This window comes from Callorhinus ursinus, unplaced genomic scaffold, assembly GCF_003265705.2.
Source record: "Callorhinus ursinus isolate GAN/ISIS: 27379988/994484 unplaced genomic scaffold, GSC_fseal_2.0 scaffold82, whole genome shotgun sequence".
Lineage (NCBI taxonomy): Eukaryota > Metazoa > Chordata > Mammalia > Carnivora > Otariidae > Callorhinus > Callorhinus ursinus.
Window position 1 is genome coordinate 83,694 of NW_027397144.1, and position 17,375 is coordinate 101,068.

At 42.6% G+C, this 17,375-nt stretch overlaps 1 pseudogene; it reads left to right on the forward strand.

Moving 5' to 3' along the window:
- Positions 1 to 10,353: 10,353 nt before the first annotated feature.
- On the forward strand, positions 10,354 to 11,333 carry LOC112816465 (olfactory receptor 7G3-like; annotated as a pseudogene).
- Positions 11,334 to 17,375: the final 6,042 nt, after the last annotated feature.

Below are 17,375 nucleotides of genomic sequence, written 5' to 3' on the forward strand. Positions count from 1 at the left end.
AAGGGTTTCTGGCCTCCTAGGGGCTGGAATCAAAACCGAACAGAATCCTTGATTCCTCTCCCTCAGGCCACAACAGCCAATTGAAAACTTAAAATATAGGCACACGCTCTCCCCCACCCCCAGACGGCAGCCACAATCACTTGAAATCTAAAACTATTCTCTGATGGGGTCCTCCACCCTACCACATAGCAAAAATTGACTGAAATTCATACCAATCCAAACTATTTCTCTCTCTCTCAACACCCAAATCCTATCATTTAATGGTGCCTTCTCCAGAGAAAAATCTCCCCAACTACTGAACTCTGCCCCCATCCCCTGCCTCACATGGATAATTCTTCCTGTTTTTTTGGTCTCTTTGATGTCACTTTCTTGGAATCCCCTTTATCGTGAGCCCCAAATCCAATATAAACCTAGTTTCCTCTTACTGCCTAAGAGCCCTTATTCCTCCTATGTAGCCTTCTTCACAATTTGTAATATGTATTTAGTTCTTTGCTTGCTTACATTCTTTCTCTTCCCCTAGACTATAATGTTCAAAAGTACAAGAGGGGCCTTTTCTTAGTAACACTGTACCCTGTCATTGGAACATCTCTGGCCACATCAAGTGCCCAGAATTCCAGGTGAAGAAATGGGGCACCTGGGTGGCTCAGTTGGTTGGGCGACTGCCTTCGGCTCGGGTCATGATCCTGGAGTCCCGGGATCGGGTCCCGCATCGGGCTCCCTGCTCAGCGGGGAGTCTGCTTCTCCCTCTGACCCTCTAAGATCCCTCTCGTGCTCTCTATCTCTCATTCTCTCTCTCTCAAATAAATAAATAAAATCTTAAAAAAAAAAAAAAAAGAAATGAGTCTCCAAAGAATCCATTCCACCTTCCATCTGTCCCCGACATCCTCGCTCATTCCACTTTGAAACCAAGAGTCTGGGGGCGCCTGGGTGGCTCAGGTTAAGCGTCTGCCTTCAGCTCCGGTCATGATCTCAGGGTCCTGGGATGAGTCCTGCATTGAGTCTGCTTCTCCCTCTCCCTCCGCCGCTCCCCCTGCTTGTGCTCATGCACTCTTTCTCTCTCCCCCCAAAATAAATAAAATCATTTAAAAAAAAATGAAACCAAGAGTCTAGAGTGCCATCATCCATTCCTAAACCCCACTACTAATCCTTAACCTTGTCTCCATTCCCTCAAGCTTGTCCTTCCTGCCCTCCAACCTCACTATGCATCCAGCTCTTCTAAGCTAAACCAATCTAACTGTGGGCCACCCCAACTCACAATGGCTTCCCACCAGCCTTAGAATCAAATCTTTATCTAGGTTCAAAGATCTTACCATCCAGCTCACCTTCCTCCTCTCTTGCTTTGTTTTCAGCCCTGTCCTGTCTTGCTCAGTTCCCAGAACACTGAGCTCTTTGCTGCCCCGGAGTTCTGCAATGGGCAGAGCCATCCTGCTAAAATGCTCTCCCCATGGGCACCTGGGTGGCTCAGTTGGTTGGGCAACTGCCTTCGGCTCAGGTCATGCATGATCCTGGAGTCCCAGGATCGAGTCCCACATCGGGCTCCCTGCTCAGCAGGGAGTCTGCTTCTCCCTCTGACCCTCTTCCCTCTCGTGCTCTCTCTCATTCTCTTTCTCTCTCAAATAAATAAACAAAATCTTTAAAAAAAAATGCTCTCCCCATGCCTGGCCCCACCACAGCCCAGCTAAATGCCTAGTTGTACTCTAGTGTGGTGCCTAAATGGGGTATCTTGATCAGATGGGGGCCCCCCAAATATGGGGGACGATCGGGCAGAAGTCGATGGCATGGGTGGTGAAAGGATTCACCAGATGCAGAACAAAGGAGATAGAAGCTTACTGAATACACTGCAAGGCAGCAGGAGGAGGGCAGCAGAGGAGAGACTGTCCAATGAGGCAGTGGGTGAGGACTGTTTTTAAATGGGGGAGATGGGGCGCCTGGGTGGCTCAACTGGTTGAGCATCCAACTCTTGATTTCAGTTCACGTCATGGTCTCAGGGTCCTGAGATTGAGCCCCACATCTGGCTCTGTGCTCGGCTCTAACCCTGCTTCAGCTTCTCTCTCTCCCTCTACCTCTGCCTCTCCCGCCCCCCTCTCTGAAAAAAATCTTTGTGGGGCACCTGGGTGGCTCAGTCGGTTAAGCATCTGCCTTCAGCTCAGGTCATGATGCCAGGAGTCCCACACAGGGCTCCCTGCTCAGTGGGGAGCCTGCTTCTCTCTCTCTGCCCCTCCCCCCACTCATGCTTTTTCTCTCTCAAGTAAATAAATAAAATCTTAAAAAGAGCAAACATTCTGTAAATTAAAAATTCTCTTACAAAATGAAGGGAAGAGGGGAACCCCCTGCCACAATTACTCACCAAGACACACAGAAATCCGTAGGTCAGCGAGGTCAGAGTTTGAGCCAGGAGGCTATTCACATATTTCCGAGCTACAGGATGCTTTTGGTCTGGAGAAACACACAAGGTCACTGACTTTTATCTAGCAATGCGATTGAAAGGACAAAGGGATTAAAAGACACACCCTGGTCTCCTCAATTAGACTTACATCGTGCACTTTGTATCGGATTATTGATAACCCAAAATACGCCCTGATGACCTTAATTCCACTTACCTGGTATTTCCTGAATATCCAGAAAGAAAAAGGACTCAGAAATCTCAACAGGGTGATTCACTGCCTATTAAAGTCCAAATTGCAGCATCTATTTGCAGGGTATTTTATAATTCATTCATTCATTCATTCACTGAATAAATATTTATTGGTGCCTACTCTGTACCATGCACGATTCTAAATATCAGGAATGTAGAAGAAACAACACACATACAGAAAAATCAAGTAAGGAAGATGACAAATGTTAGAAAAGAAGTAAATGGTAAAGGGATAGTGAGTGATTGGTGTGGGTGAAGACAGGATCTCTTTTTTTCCCTAATTAGCAACTGTGGGTTTTTGGTTTTCGGGTTTTTTTTAATAAGGGATACTTGATGCAACACAGGCACCCTTTGAGGAGCTAATGTTCCAGCTGAGACCTTGACAAGACTGATCAAATTTTCTGCTTGACATAATTTAGGCTAAATTGACGGAGACAGCTGGGCCCTAAATTTTATGTGACCTTCCCCCACTATAACTTGTTTGCTCCACATCAGGTCCAGATTCCCACCCTCCCCCTATATGTCTGCAACACGTGAACATTCCTGCCTCATCTTTCCTGTTAGTACAATATTTAATGCAGGCTGTTGAGTTTCAAGATACATCCCTCTTTCCCTTTCCCCAGCTACCAGCCTCTGCATATTAAAGCTTTGTTCACCCACCCCTCCCCTATTCTGCCATACACTTTGCAGATCTTCCTGTTGCAAGAGTCCCCCTTAAGAAAGTCTTCCCTTACTAATTTCGAAGTGCCCTTTAAAAAGAAATTCACCGGGGCGCCTGAGTGGCTCAGTTGGTTAAGCGACTGCCTTCGGCTCAGGTCATGATCCTGGAGTCCCGGGATCGAGTCCCGCATCGGGCTCCCTGCTCACCAGGGAGTCTGCTTCTCCCTCTGACCCTCCCCCCGTCTCATGTGCTTTCTCTCTCATTCTCTCTGTCTCTCAAATAAATAAATAAAGTCTTTGAAAAAAAAAATAAATAAAATAAATAAATAAAAAGAAATTCACCAACATGAATTACAGGCGCCAACTATTGGAACACCTGGGAGAAGACATTTCCAAAGAGAAATGCCAGTACCGAGGTCTCCAGGCATGAACAAGTTTGGAGAGTTGGCAGAAGAGAGACTCCCTCTCCGTGGGGAGCCAAGTCCCCTCTGCCCAGCTGACCACTCAGTCTCCTTCCAACTCTGCCTTCAATGACTGCCCATTAGTGGAGTGAAATCATGGTGGGAGAATTTACACTACAGAAACCTGCCAGTGCCACAAATCAGAACCTTTTACCAACTTCTCAGCAAACCATTGCCTCTAATCCCTGGTCTCTTCATTTCTATTATGGGTATAATAATGGCACCTACCTCATAGGTTGAGACAATTTCTTGGCTCATACCAGTAATACTTATTCAGCTCTTATTTGGGTCATGGTGAGCAAAAACTGACAACTCCTTGTTTTCTTGGAGCTGTAGCTTACAGCACGAAGAGGGCTTTATTTGAACCATGGCCAGGATCCTGCATCTCAGTACAGTTGTAGATGAGTGCCATCAATGACTAGCCATGGTGCAGGAGAGCCCCAAATCAAGAACCCTTTCCCAGGACCAGAGTCAGAGCAGACCTACTTGAGCAGGTGCTGCTAAGGCAAAAATCCGGAAGCTGTAGAGATGCAATCATTAGTGTTTCCAAAATAGAATGCAGAGAGCATTTTAAATACTACATATTTTCATACATATAAGAAAATATATTGCCAACACACACACAAAAAACATTGGCTTAGAAAAAAAATTGCTTAGGATTGTGGTGAGTCAAACTTTGCCAATTAAGAGTTGCCTTCAAGTCAATGAGAGTATTGGCAACAACCATGAAGACAATCAGGAATGACTGGGGTTTGGCAAACTGCCTCCTGGAGGGGTACCTCGGTGGCTCAGTCGTTAAGCGTCTCAGGTCATGATCCCAGGGTCCTGGGATTGAGCCCCTCGCCAGGCTTCCAGCTCAGCAGGGAGTCTGCTTCTCCCTCTCCCTCTGCCCCTCCCCCGACTTGTGCACACGTGCTCTCTCTCTCTCTCAAATATAATCTTTAAAAGAGAGAGAACAATTTGGCTAATGAGGAGCTTTGGAAATGAGGCCTCTAGGGACAGAAAAAATGTGAATAGACTGCCTGTCCCCTATCAACACAATGTCACACCTACCAGACCAGGAAGGAAGACACTGTGTCACTTCTTAGAGAATGTGTCTTGTCCAGAAACTCCACACAAGACCGTCTCCTTGAAATTGCCAAAGTCCAATTTGTCTTCAACATCCACATCCTGGGGAGAAACTCAACACCTGTGGCCTTCTGTGGGCCCAACCTGGAGATACAGAAATCCCTTGTAAGTTCTGGAGAAAAGGAGTAATTTACTACTATTATTATTATTATTATTATTATTATTATTATTCCCATGTAGGGGTAGTCTTAGGTTAATTAAGTAGGAAGTCTAAAGCAGTGGTTCTTAAAATGTCCCCAGACCAGCAGCCTGGGCTGGGTTAATATGTGTACAACATGGACAGTCGCAGAGAACCCCACTCTTGGTTTAATGCTTTGCTGTCACTGTCTTGAAATTTTTGAACTGGGGGCCCCATATTTTCATTTTGCCCCAGGACCTGAAAATGATGCAGCTGGTTTCACCTGAAGTATCATTCCCTGGGGTGTTCTTTGAAATACACTTTTCTCGGTCTTCACCTAGACATGCTGAAACTCTGGGGTGGCACCCACCAAACCAGTTTTTAAGAACCCCTTCAGGTGAGTCTGATGCATGGTCAGATTGAGAAGAGCTGTCTAAAGGCACTCCCGATTTTTCATGAACTATTTGGCATATTTCCAAGTCCCCTGGCCCTAGATTCACAATTGCTCCTGATTCTGCTGACATCTTTTTCTCACCTAAGTTGGCAAGGACTGATTCCCTACTCAAATGAATCAGTACTTTCTAAACTTCTCTAAGGATTCCAGGCTGCTCCGATGTACCACTTTATTTCCCAGGTAGAACAGGAGGGGACCTCTCTGCTCTAGCCTCACCTTGCTAGTTTTAAATCCAATCCTTTGAGGGAAGCACTGAAATTCAAGGGAAGGAGACCAGTCTCCCCAGGCGACTTGCCCCTTCATGTAGTCAAGGCTCCTAGTAGAATTTTCAAAATGATCTTCCCTCACAACTCACGGGTGTTGCCCCATAGCTGTTCTCTCTCTCCTCCTCCTCCTCCTCCTCCTCCTCCTTTATCTTCTTTTCCTTTTCCCCTACACCCTCCAATACATGCCACTCAAAGTGAGGAATCATGTCAAGATCTTCTCAAGTTCCAGTGATAGTAATATAAATAATATGAGCAAATGAATAAACATTCTGCCGTGTGCTTTGCTTTTTCTTTCTCATGTGCATTCCTGGAATGTAGATACTATATTCTCATTTCTATTACCCACATAAGAAACAAAAGCTCTGGATGCCTGGGTGGCTCAGTCGGTTAAGCATCTGCCTTTGGCTCAGGTCATGATCCCACGGTCCTGGGATTGAGTCCCGCATCCAGGCTCCTTGCTGAGCAGGGAGTCTGTTTCTCCCTCTGCCTGCCGCTCCCCCTGCTTGTGCTTTCTCTCTGTCTCTCTGACAAATAAATAAATAAAATCTTAAAAAAACTCAAGCATGTTCATGGGTTTCCTTCATTGGCTTTGATTGGATTGAATCCAACAGATGGGCTCATTCTATACCATGCTTTAGAAACTTCTACAGCAACAGTTTTCCAAGTGTGGTCCCCCACTCCACCCAGCTGTATCAGCATCACCTTGGAATTTATTAGAAATGCAAATACTAGGACCCCACCCCAGACCTAGTCAACTGGAAATTCTTGGGTAGGAAACAGAGAACTGTGTGGGTTTTTTTTAATTGAAGTATAGTCAACCTACAATATTACATTGGTTTCAGGTGTATGACATAGTGATTTGACAATTACATACATTAAAAAATGCTCACCATGGTAAATACAGTCACCATCTTTCATCATGCAAAGTTATTACAATATTATTGACTATAATCCCTATACTGTACTTCTCATCCTCGTGACTTACTTCTTTTATAAATGGAAGTTTGTACTTCGTAATCCCCTTTGCCTATTTCTTTTTTTTAAAATATTTATTTATTTAGAGACAGTGCATGCGAGTGTGGGGAGGGGCAGAGGGAAAGGGAGAGAGAGAATTGCAAGCAGACTCCCTGCTGAGTGCAGAGCCTGACTCAGGCTCAATCCATGACCCTGAGATCATAACCTGAGCCAAAACCAAGAGTTGGATGCTTAACTGACTGCACCACCCATGCACTCCTCCCCTTTGCCTATTTCATCCACCTGCCGGGGCTGTGTTCCCCAAGAACATCCATGAAGTGTGAGAAATGAGGGGCAATTGATTTCTTTTTTTTTTTTTTTAAAGATTTTATTTATTTATTTGAGAGAGAGAGAATGAGAGCCAGAGAGCACGAGAGGGAAGAGGGTCAGAGGGAGAAGCAGACTCCCCGCTGAGCAGGGAGCCCGATGTGGGACTCGATCCCAGGACTCCAGGATCACGACCCGAGCCGAAGGCAGTCGCCCAACCAACTGAGCCACCCAGGCGCCCGCAATTGATTTCTCAAAGCACCATGAAGGACAGGAGCATAATAAAGCAAATCAGAAAAAAGTTTCTTCAACACTTTTTATTAATTTATTTTTAATCATAGTAATTTAATTATTTAATCATAGTCAAATACACAGGACATAAAAAATACCATTTTAACCATTTTTCAGTGTCCAATTCAGTAGTGTTAAGTACATCCACATTGTTGTACAGCCATCCCCACCATCCATTTCCAGAAATTCTTTTAACTTGCAAAACTGAAACTCTGTCCCCCTTAAACACTAACTCTCCATCCCCTTCTCCCAGCTCCATCACCCATAATTCCACTTTCTGTCTCTGTAAATGTGACTCCTCTGGGAACCTCATAGAAGTGGAATCCTATAGTATTTATCTTTCTGAGACTGGCTTATTTCACTTAACATAATGTCCTCAAGGTTCATCCATGTTGTAGCAGGTATCAGAATGTCATCTCTTTCTGACCCTGAATAGTATTTAATATTTCATTGTATAGATACACCACATTTTGTTTATCCATTCATTTGTCAGTGGACACTTGGATTGCTCCCATATTTTGGCTATTGTGAATAATGCTCCTATGAACGTGGGTAAACAAATATATCTTTGAGACCCTCATTTCAATTCTTTTGAGAATATACTCAGATGAGGAATTGCTGAATCATATGGCAATTCTATTTTTAATATTTTTATGAAACCCTTCAACATTTTAACACAAAATAATTATAAAGACTCCTTCTCTTTCGTGAATTTTAAAATTTTCCAAATGTATAACCTCCATTCATGTTTCTGCAATAGTGACTATTGAGAAAGGTAACAGTCTGTGTGTCAGGAAATCGAGGGGAAAGGGAATATCCTAAACCAAGCTCAACATTTTCTCTTCTGTAAAGACTACTACATTGCTCCTTGGCCTTTTGGCTAAGATCAAGTGTAAAGATTAGTATAATCACTATACTGTTATTAATCAGAGTAGTAACAACAGCAATAATTATAGCCAATATGTCTAGACTATTCACTATGTCCCTAGCACTGAGATCTTTTCTTGTTTAATGCACATACCATCTTATTCATTTGAAGGATATAAATGTCCTTTGAACTATGCTCAACTTCTCTCTTTCATGAATAAACTAACGTCCTCCCACCCTTGCTTTATAAACCATCCTGTGGATTGCGATTCTATCAAGTGGCCTGGATGTTAGCATTGGCTGGTTGGACAGTTCTCTCCCCCACTTAGGCAGGAAGGGGGCCAAGGAAAAAAATGCTCACTTACACATTTTGTTCTCTCAAGACTCCATGCATTCCATCCTCCCTCTACTTCTGCTATGAATATGTATCCTTCCTAAGATAGTTTGGTTTTGGTTAAAGCAGGAAATGATACATTTTTATCAATAATGTATTTGCATACCAGCTCCTAGAATTATTCACTTTTCAAGATTTCTTGACTCAACCATGATGTGGAGTGTCACTTTTATGAGGTGGCAATTGCTGAGAGTACATCATCCCATATGTAATTATTACAGGGGCCAGATAATGAAGGAACTTGAATGCCACTGAGGACTTTGTAGTTTCATGGGTAGAATGCCATTGAAGTATCCTACAAGGATGTACTGGACCCGTGCTGGCACCCATGGGAAGACTGCTCTGTAAAGATGCACAAAATCAATGCACTAAAGAGTACTTGAAAGGTGGGGGATAATTACAAAATCATTGCTATTTGGACATATCCTAGAGGGTGGCTATTAAGAAAAAGTCGGTCGGGCACCTGGGTGGCTCAGTTGGTTAAGTGACTGCCTTTGGCTCAGGTCATGATCCTGGAGTCCTGGGATCGAGTCCCACATCAGGTTCCCTGCTCCACAGGGAGCCTGCTTCTCCCTCTGACCCTCCTACCTCTCATGTTCTCTGTCTCTCATTCTTTCTCTCTCAAATAAATAAATAAAATCTTAAAAAAAAGAAAAAAGAAATAATCAGTCAAAAAAATATGCTATATGGGCACCTGGTGGAGCATGCAACCTTTGATCTTGGGTTTGTGGATTTGAACCCCACATTGGGAGTAGAGATTACTTTAAAATAAAATCTTTTTTAAAAAAGAAATATGCTATAAAATCACTTTCTCAGTTTCTAGACATGGCCCATATATCTGGCTATAAGCTTACAAGCAAAAAGAAAGAAAGAAAGAAAGAAAGAAAGAAAGAAAGAAAGAAAGAAAGAAAGAAAGAAAGAAAGAAAGAAAGAAAGAAAGAAAGAGAGGAAGGAAGGAAGAAAGAAAGAGAGGAAGGAAGGAAGGAAGGAAGGAAGAGACAGAGGGAGGGAGAGAGGGAGAAAAGAGAAAAGAAAAAAATGTGATTATTAGAGAAAATAACCAGTTGTTCATAAAAAGCATTAGCTGTTCTTGTTTTAAGGAACAGACAAGAATTTCCCCTCTGGATGTGACATTTCTTCAACAGACACAAGAGAGAGACTCATTCAGCCTTTTCTTAGAATGTCTCTCATTCACTGTAGGCTGATGACAAATGACAAATCACAAGTCCGGCAAAAGCAATTCCTTTGAAACGCAGGTCCTAATAGAATGATTTGATGTAATTGTAAGATACAGAATATTTAAAGAAATGAGTTAATAGTGTTTTTCTCACATGGAGGCAGTAGAAAATGTCAGATGATAATTTCCAGGATTACCTGAGATTTGTAATTATGAGCAGACCCAGTACAGAGTTAACTACACAATTAAAATTTTCTGAGAAAGTAAAGTCATCTAACAAAGTTTAATAGTTTGAAGAAACTACCAGAATTTAACCCTAGATTTTAAAATGGCATGGAGGCATGAGAGTTCTTAAAAATAAATAAATAAATAAATAAATAAATAAATAAATAAATAAAACAGCACTTGTTTTCATTCTTAATTTTAGCATTAGAAAAATGAGTGATACATAGAAGTCACTCAAAATTTACTTGGAGTAAAGGAATCTGATGGGAAGAATTGTGTAAATATTACAAGATTTTAAAGCAAAAGATAAAAGACTTCTTTCCAACAAGGGATGTCTGTGTGTCTGTTTCACTGTAACTAACTCACGGTCTCTAACTCAGCAGACACATCAACAACATGGAATCCGAAAACCAGACAGAAGAAATGTATAACCAGACAGGTTATACATTTGGAAAAATCATCCTCCTGGGTCTCTCAGAGGATCCAGAATGGCTGCCTCTTCTCTTTGGGCTGTTCCTGACCCTGTACCTGGTCACCGTGCTGGGGAACCTGCTCAACATCCTGGCAGTCAGGTCTGACTCCTACCTCCACACCCCCATGTACTTCTTCCTCTTCAACCTGTCCTTTGTAGACATCTGTTTCAGCACCACTATAGTCCCCAAGATGCTGGTGAACATCCAGACAGAGAGCAAAGCCATCACCTATGCAGCCTGCCTCACTCAGGTATATTTTTTCATGGTTTTTCTATGTATGGACAATTTCCTGCTAATGGTGATGGCTTATGACCACCATGTGGCCATCTGCCATCCTCTGTATTACGTGGTCATCATGAACCCCCACCTCTGTGGCCTGCTGCTTCCTCTCTCCTTGCTCATTAGCATTAAGAACGCCCTGCTCCACAGTCTGATGGTGTTGCAACTGTCCTACACAGATGAAAATCTCCCACTTCTGTGAGCTTGCTCAGATCCTCAAACTTGCCTGTTCTGATACTCATCAATAACATTCTGGTGTATTTAGTGACCAGCCTGCTGGGGGTTGGTCTACTCTCAGGGATAATTTTCTCTTACACTCGAATTTTCTTCTCCATCCTGAGAATCCCATCAACTGGTAGAACGTTCAAAGCCTTTTCCACCTGTGGGTCTCACCTGTCCGTTGTTTTCTTATTCTATGGGACTTATGTTGAAGTCTACCTTAGCTCAGCAGCTTCTCTTTCCTCCAGGAGGAGAGCAGTAGCCTCAGTAATGTACACGGTGGTCACTCCCATGATTAACCCCTTCATCTACAGCCTACGGAACAGGGACATGAAGTGAGCCTTGAGGAAACTCATCTCTGGAACACCTTCCTTTTCAGGATTCTGTCGTCTGCCTTGGGTCTAGGCTTCTGCAATGACTGAAAGGGAATGAAATACTGGGTATACTAGAAATCCTGACTCCTCCCTAATTCATGTCTAAGAAAGTGGTTAATCATGGCTTTCAAGTCAAATAGCTTTTGTATTAAGTCCTACTGTCCTGTGTTTTAGTTCCTGTCATTTATTAACTAACTTAACTCTGAGTTCACTTCAACATCTATAAAATGGGCAGAGTAATATTACACTTGACTATTAAATCAATGCTATCTTAGGTTTGAAGTTAAATTTCTGTACTAAGCAGGCTCTATGGAGTGTTTTTAAGCAGAACTTACTTTCTGGGGTGTGTTCTGTGTGCTCTCTGAGAGTGACATGGGGAGAATATTTTTGTAGATGGAAGGCTGGCTTTTGTCTCTATGGAAAAATATTTGGTCTTTGTCCCCAGTTCCTGGCACAGAACTCCTTGGAATCTCCTGAGCGATAAGAGTGTCTTTGGTATGCTAATGAGACAACTCTTGGCTCAGGGACTCCTAGATAGCTTCAGGGCTAGTTGCCAGAAAGACCAAGCAGTGATTAGAAAATGGGAACTTTTAGCCCCGCCCCAACCCCCCATCCTCCAGGTGTTGGAGGTTGAACCAATCACCAATGACCAATGATTCAATTAATCCAACCTATGTAATGAAACCCCCATAAAAAAAAAAAACTAAAAAGACAGGGTTCAGAGAGCTTTGGGGTTGGTGAACAAGAACACATCCGTGTTCCAGGAGGGTGAAGCACCCCAGACTCCCCAGGGACAGCAGCTCCTGTGCTCAGGACCCTTCTGGCCCTGGCCCTATATACTTCTTCATCTAGCTGTTCATTCTTATCCTTTGTTAAAAGGAGGGGGGGTAATCTAGTAAGTAACCTGTTTTCCTGAATTCTGTGAGCTGCTCTAGAAAATTCATTGAAACTGAGGAGAGGGCCAAGGGAGCCCCTCTGATTTATAGCCAGTCAGTCAGAAGCATAGGAGACAATCTGGACTTGCAATTGGTTTCTGAAGTGGGACAGGGGTGGTCTTGTGGGACTGAACCCTTAACCTGTGGGATCTGACACTATATCCAGGTAGATAGTATCAGAACTAAGTTGAATTGCAGGACATCCAGCTGGTAGCCAGAAAATGTGAGAATCATTTAGTGTGAGGGAACACACAGAAGCACATTTGGAGGCCAGAGGTATCAGAAATAGTTTTAAATGTTGTGTGAGGTTAAAGGGGAGATGCATAGGGGGGAGTGAGATTTTCTTTAGACCCACAAAGCCTAAAATATTTACTATATGGCGGGGCGCCTGGGTGGCTCAGTCATTAAGTGTCGGCCTTCGGCTCAGGTCATGATCCCAGCGTCCTGGGATCCAGCCCCACATCGGGCTCCCTGCTCCGCGCGCGGGAAGCCTGCTTCTCCCTCTCCCACTCCCCCTGCTTATGTTCCCTCTCTCGCTGTGTGTCTCTTTCTGTCAAATAAATAAAATAAAATAAAATAAAATAAAATAAAATAAAATAAAATAAAATAAAATAAAATAATCCTACAAGTTTGAGCTGCTGTGTTTCAAATGCAAGTTAACAAACACGTAGATAATGATCAGTAACTCCAAGGAAAATCAAGATGCACTTCAAAGTCCTCAGATCCTGTTTGTTTTCTGCATCTCAGAAGAAGTATAGGTTTTCTAACACGGTTGCCCGGCATGTAAAGCCCGGGTTCTCGAAAGAGAGAAGGTCAGTGATATGGGAGTGGCTTGAACATTGAGGGGTGTTTAGCTGCATCCTTGCTTCCACCACTAGATGCCAGTAGCACCCCACCCAAACTCAGCTATGACATCCGATCATTCATTGAGAACCCCTGCTCAAAAAAAAAAAAAAAAAAATTAATTGAAGACAGGTAAGGCGTCTGAGAGAAAACCAGTTATTTACGCCCATGGTTCAAACATCAACGTGTACAGGAGAATGAAAATATTGAACTTCACCTTTGCTGCCAGAAAACCCAAAGGAGAGGGAGAGGAAGAAGCAGACTCTTCACTGAGCGAGGAACCCAACATGGGGCTCGATCCCAGGACCCCAAGATCATGACCTGAGCTGAAGGTAGACACTCAACCAACTGAGCCACCCAGGCACCCCATGGGAGAGATTTGAGCAGAGGACTGACATCATCCAATTTAAGCTTTCCAAAGGATTGCTCTGATGGTTGGGTTCAGTATGGATAAGGGTTTCTTATCCACAGGCAGACCAGACAGGAGATATTACAATCTGGTAGAGTTGAAGGAGGCTTGAACCAAAAAGATAGTAGTGTAGATGGTGAGAACTGGGCTGATTCTGGATATATTTTTTAAGTAGACCATTGATATTTGCTGAGGTTTGGGGTGTGAGAGAAAGAAAGGAGTCAAGAAGGACTCAAAAGTTTTTTGACTTGAATTGTTTGTTAAGAGTTGCCATTTTCAGGCACCTGGGTGGCTCTGTCGTTAAGCATCTGCCTTTCGCTCAGGTCATGATCCCAGGGTTCTGGGATCGAGCCCCACATCGGGCTCTCTGTTCAGCAGGAAGCCCCTGCTTCTCCCTCTCCCACACCCCCTGCTTGTGTTCCCTCTCTCGCTGTCTCTCTCTCTGTCAAATAAATAAATAAAATCTTAAAAAAAAAGAAGAGTCGCCATTTTCTGAGATGAGGAAATTGTGGAGCTTAAGAGCTGGGAGTGGACTTAGTTAAAATTTTTTAGTGAACTATAGTATACATATAACTGGATGAGTTTTCACAAACTGGTCACACCCACGTTATCAGCATCCATCCAGATCAAGAACTAGAACTCTATCAGCATCCAGGAAGCCCTCTGTTTCCCTAGCAATCAAGGTCTCCCAGCCCCCTGGGTCCCTGGGTAATCACAGTCTGATATCTAACAGTACACCTTTCTTGGCTTGCTTTGTACTTTGTGTATCAGGGAATACACTATGTCCTCATTTGTGTCTGGCTTTTTTACCCAACTCATTATGTTTGTGATAGTCCATCCAGAATGTTACGTATAGTGGCACTTTGTTCATTCATGGTGTGTGAATATGTTACAATTTATTCATTCTTCTGTTAATGGGCACTGGTATAGTTTCCAAATTTGGGCTACTAATAACAATGCTGCTGTGAATATTTTTGCACCTGTCTTTTGTTGAGAAGTGGAATTTCTTTCTAGGTTATAGGATATGCATTTGTACAGCTGTAGCAGATTCTACTAGTTTTCCAATATGACTAGACCAAATCGCCCTCCCATCAGCAACATGAGTTCTACTTCTTCCATAGCCTCACTAATGCTTAGTATTTTCAGTCTTCTTATACCCATTCTGTTGAGGGAGTAGTGGTATCTCATTGTGGTAACCTACTTAGCACTTCCCTAACAGAGTCGAGAACCTTTTCCTACATTTATTGGCCATTCGGATATCCTGTTTTGTGATGTGTCCAGATTTATTTTTTTGCCTATTTTTAAATTGAGTTGACTTTTTCTTGTCAATTTGTAAAAGTTCTTTACATAGTCTACATATCAATTATTTTGTAGATATATGTTTTTCTTCCACTTCATGGGTTGCTTTTTCACTATCAATGATGTTTGTTTGTTTGTTTGTTTTTTAAGTAGGCTCCATGTGGAGCCCAATGTGGGGCTTAAACTCACAACCCTGAGATCAAGACCTGAGCTAAGATCAAGAGTCAGACACTAAACCGACTGAGCCACCCAGGCACCCCAATGATTTTTTTTATGTTCACCCAATCATGTCTTTTAAACTTTTTTTAAAGATTTTTATTTATTTATTTGTCAGAGAGAGAGAGAGAGCACAAGCAGGGGGAGCAGCAAAGGGAGAGGGAGAAGCTGGCTCCTCACTGAGCAAGGAGCCCGATGTGGGACTCGATCCCAGCACCCTGGGATCATGACCTGAGCCAAAGGCAGACGCTTAACGACTGAGCCACCAAGGCGTCCCCACCCAATCATGTCTTTTGATGAGCAGTTCTCAATTTTTTTTGAGCCGTTCTTAATTGTAATGCATTCCAGTTTATCAAATCTTTCTTTCTTTTGCCTCCTATTTAAGAAATAGCTGCCTATTCCAAAATATGAAGTCACATTTTTCTCTATGTTTTTTGTTTCACCTCTCACATTTATTTCTACATTCGTTCTAGATTGATTTTGATTTTTTTTTTAAAGATTTTATTTATTTATTTGAGAGAGAGAATGAGAGATAGAGAGCACGAGAGGGAAGAGGGTCAGAGGGAGAAGCAGACTCCCCGCCGAGCAGGGAGCCCGATGCGGGACTCGATCCCGGGACTCCGGGATCATGACCTGAGCTGAAGGCAGTCGCTTAACCAACTGAGCCACCCAGGCGCCCCGATTGATTTTGATTTTTATGTGTAGTATGAGAATGGATACCCCTTTACTGAAAAGAGTGTCCCTTGCCCCACTGCAGTCATTGCCATAATACACTAGGTGGCGCTGTTCTGCATCGTTCAGGGTTTTACTCTTGCATCAGTCCCAAAGGAGGGGTTGAATGCTATTTACACAAAGTTCAGAAACCAGGAAAACTCTCCTATGATGTGTAGGAGAGGGTGAAAAAAATCTTCCCTTCTACCCTTCTAGGTTTTTGGTTGGGGTTCTGTAACAAAAGGCAGATTAACAGGAAAAAACATGCAAACGTATTTAAGTTTTACTTGGCACCGGACCCTTTATAAGGAAAGGAAAACACAAAGTTGTTAACCTAGACATTTTTATGCTAGGTTTGATGAAGAGTAGAAAGTAGTGGGAAAATGTGATAGGACAATGGGATATGAGTTTAAGTGTCGTAAACTGAGGGAAATTTAGCGATTCCATTCATTTGGATTCCTCTCTGTGTCCCTCCACCTTCAGAGATAAGGATGCTTCTTTCCTTTGGGTATAGAAAGGACATCTATCACCTGAGCATCTTAGGGCCTGCTTCAGGGGAAGGTAAGAGAGTTCTTCCAGAACCTGCCATTTCTCAAACTCCTTCAACTTAACATATTCAATATGCTAAGGTGCCATATTTTAGGGCAGCTGAATTCTGAACCCTGTCAGATGTTACAAGAATTCATAAGCTTTTTCTTGGAGGATGAGAGGTTGTAGTGACCAGGAGAACCATGAAAGAGGCTTCCGGGTTCCTGGTAATTTTCTTTGTAAAAAACCTGGGTAGCAAAAAAATTAAAAAGTAAAAAATAAATAAAAACAAAATAAAAAATAAAAAAACTGAGTAGCAATTGCATGGGCATGTACCCTTTATGGACATTTTGATGATTTGTGCATAGATGTGATCACTTTTAAAATTTATTCACAAAAAAAAATAAAAAATAAAATAAAATTTATTCACAGACTCTGCATGTTTGTTATATTTCAACAAACAGTTTGAAAATAAATATATAAAAGTCCACTTTATTGCTTTCCAGCTTGTCTAGGCAGTGTGAATGACTGACTAAAAGCCATTTACAGAAATAAGGGGATGTTTACCAGTATAAACTCATCATTTGTGAAGATTAATAAAAGGAAATCTCGTCAGAATGGAGTCTGGAAGGTGAGGAACCGGGGGACGAGGGGCGGGGGGTGCTCTCAGCCCTACCACTGGTTGCCAATTGCAGACCAAACTGGAAGACAGGCATCTTGCAAGTAGATACCACTTTACTACCCCAGCAAGAGGATGAAATGTTTTCTCCTCTCTTGGCAACAGCCCAGCCAATGAGAGACTGTCACCATTCAGCCAATGAAAAGCCACTATACTTCAATCTACCAGTTTATTCCAACGGACTTTTTGTTTACGACAGCCTTCTCAACTGCTGCTTTCTTTTATCAAAGAGCATTCGTCTCCTTTGTTCTGTGGACTCCTTAGCTTGCTTGTCCTGGGTTGCAATTCTCTGCTATTCCCACATAAATCTTTTTTTTATTTATTTTGCTGGCAAAATAACTGGCAGTTTCATTTTTAAGGTTAACATAATATTTTATCTCTCTACAATAAGCATATCTTTATATAGAAATACAATGTGCATGAAGTTTTTCCAACCTTCAGAGTACTATTCTC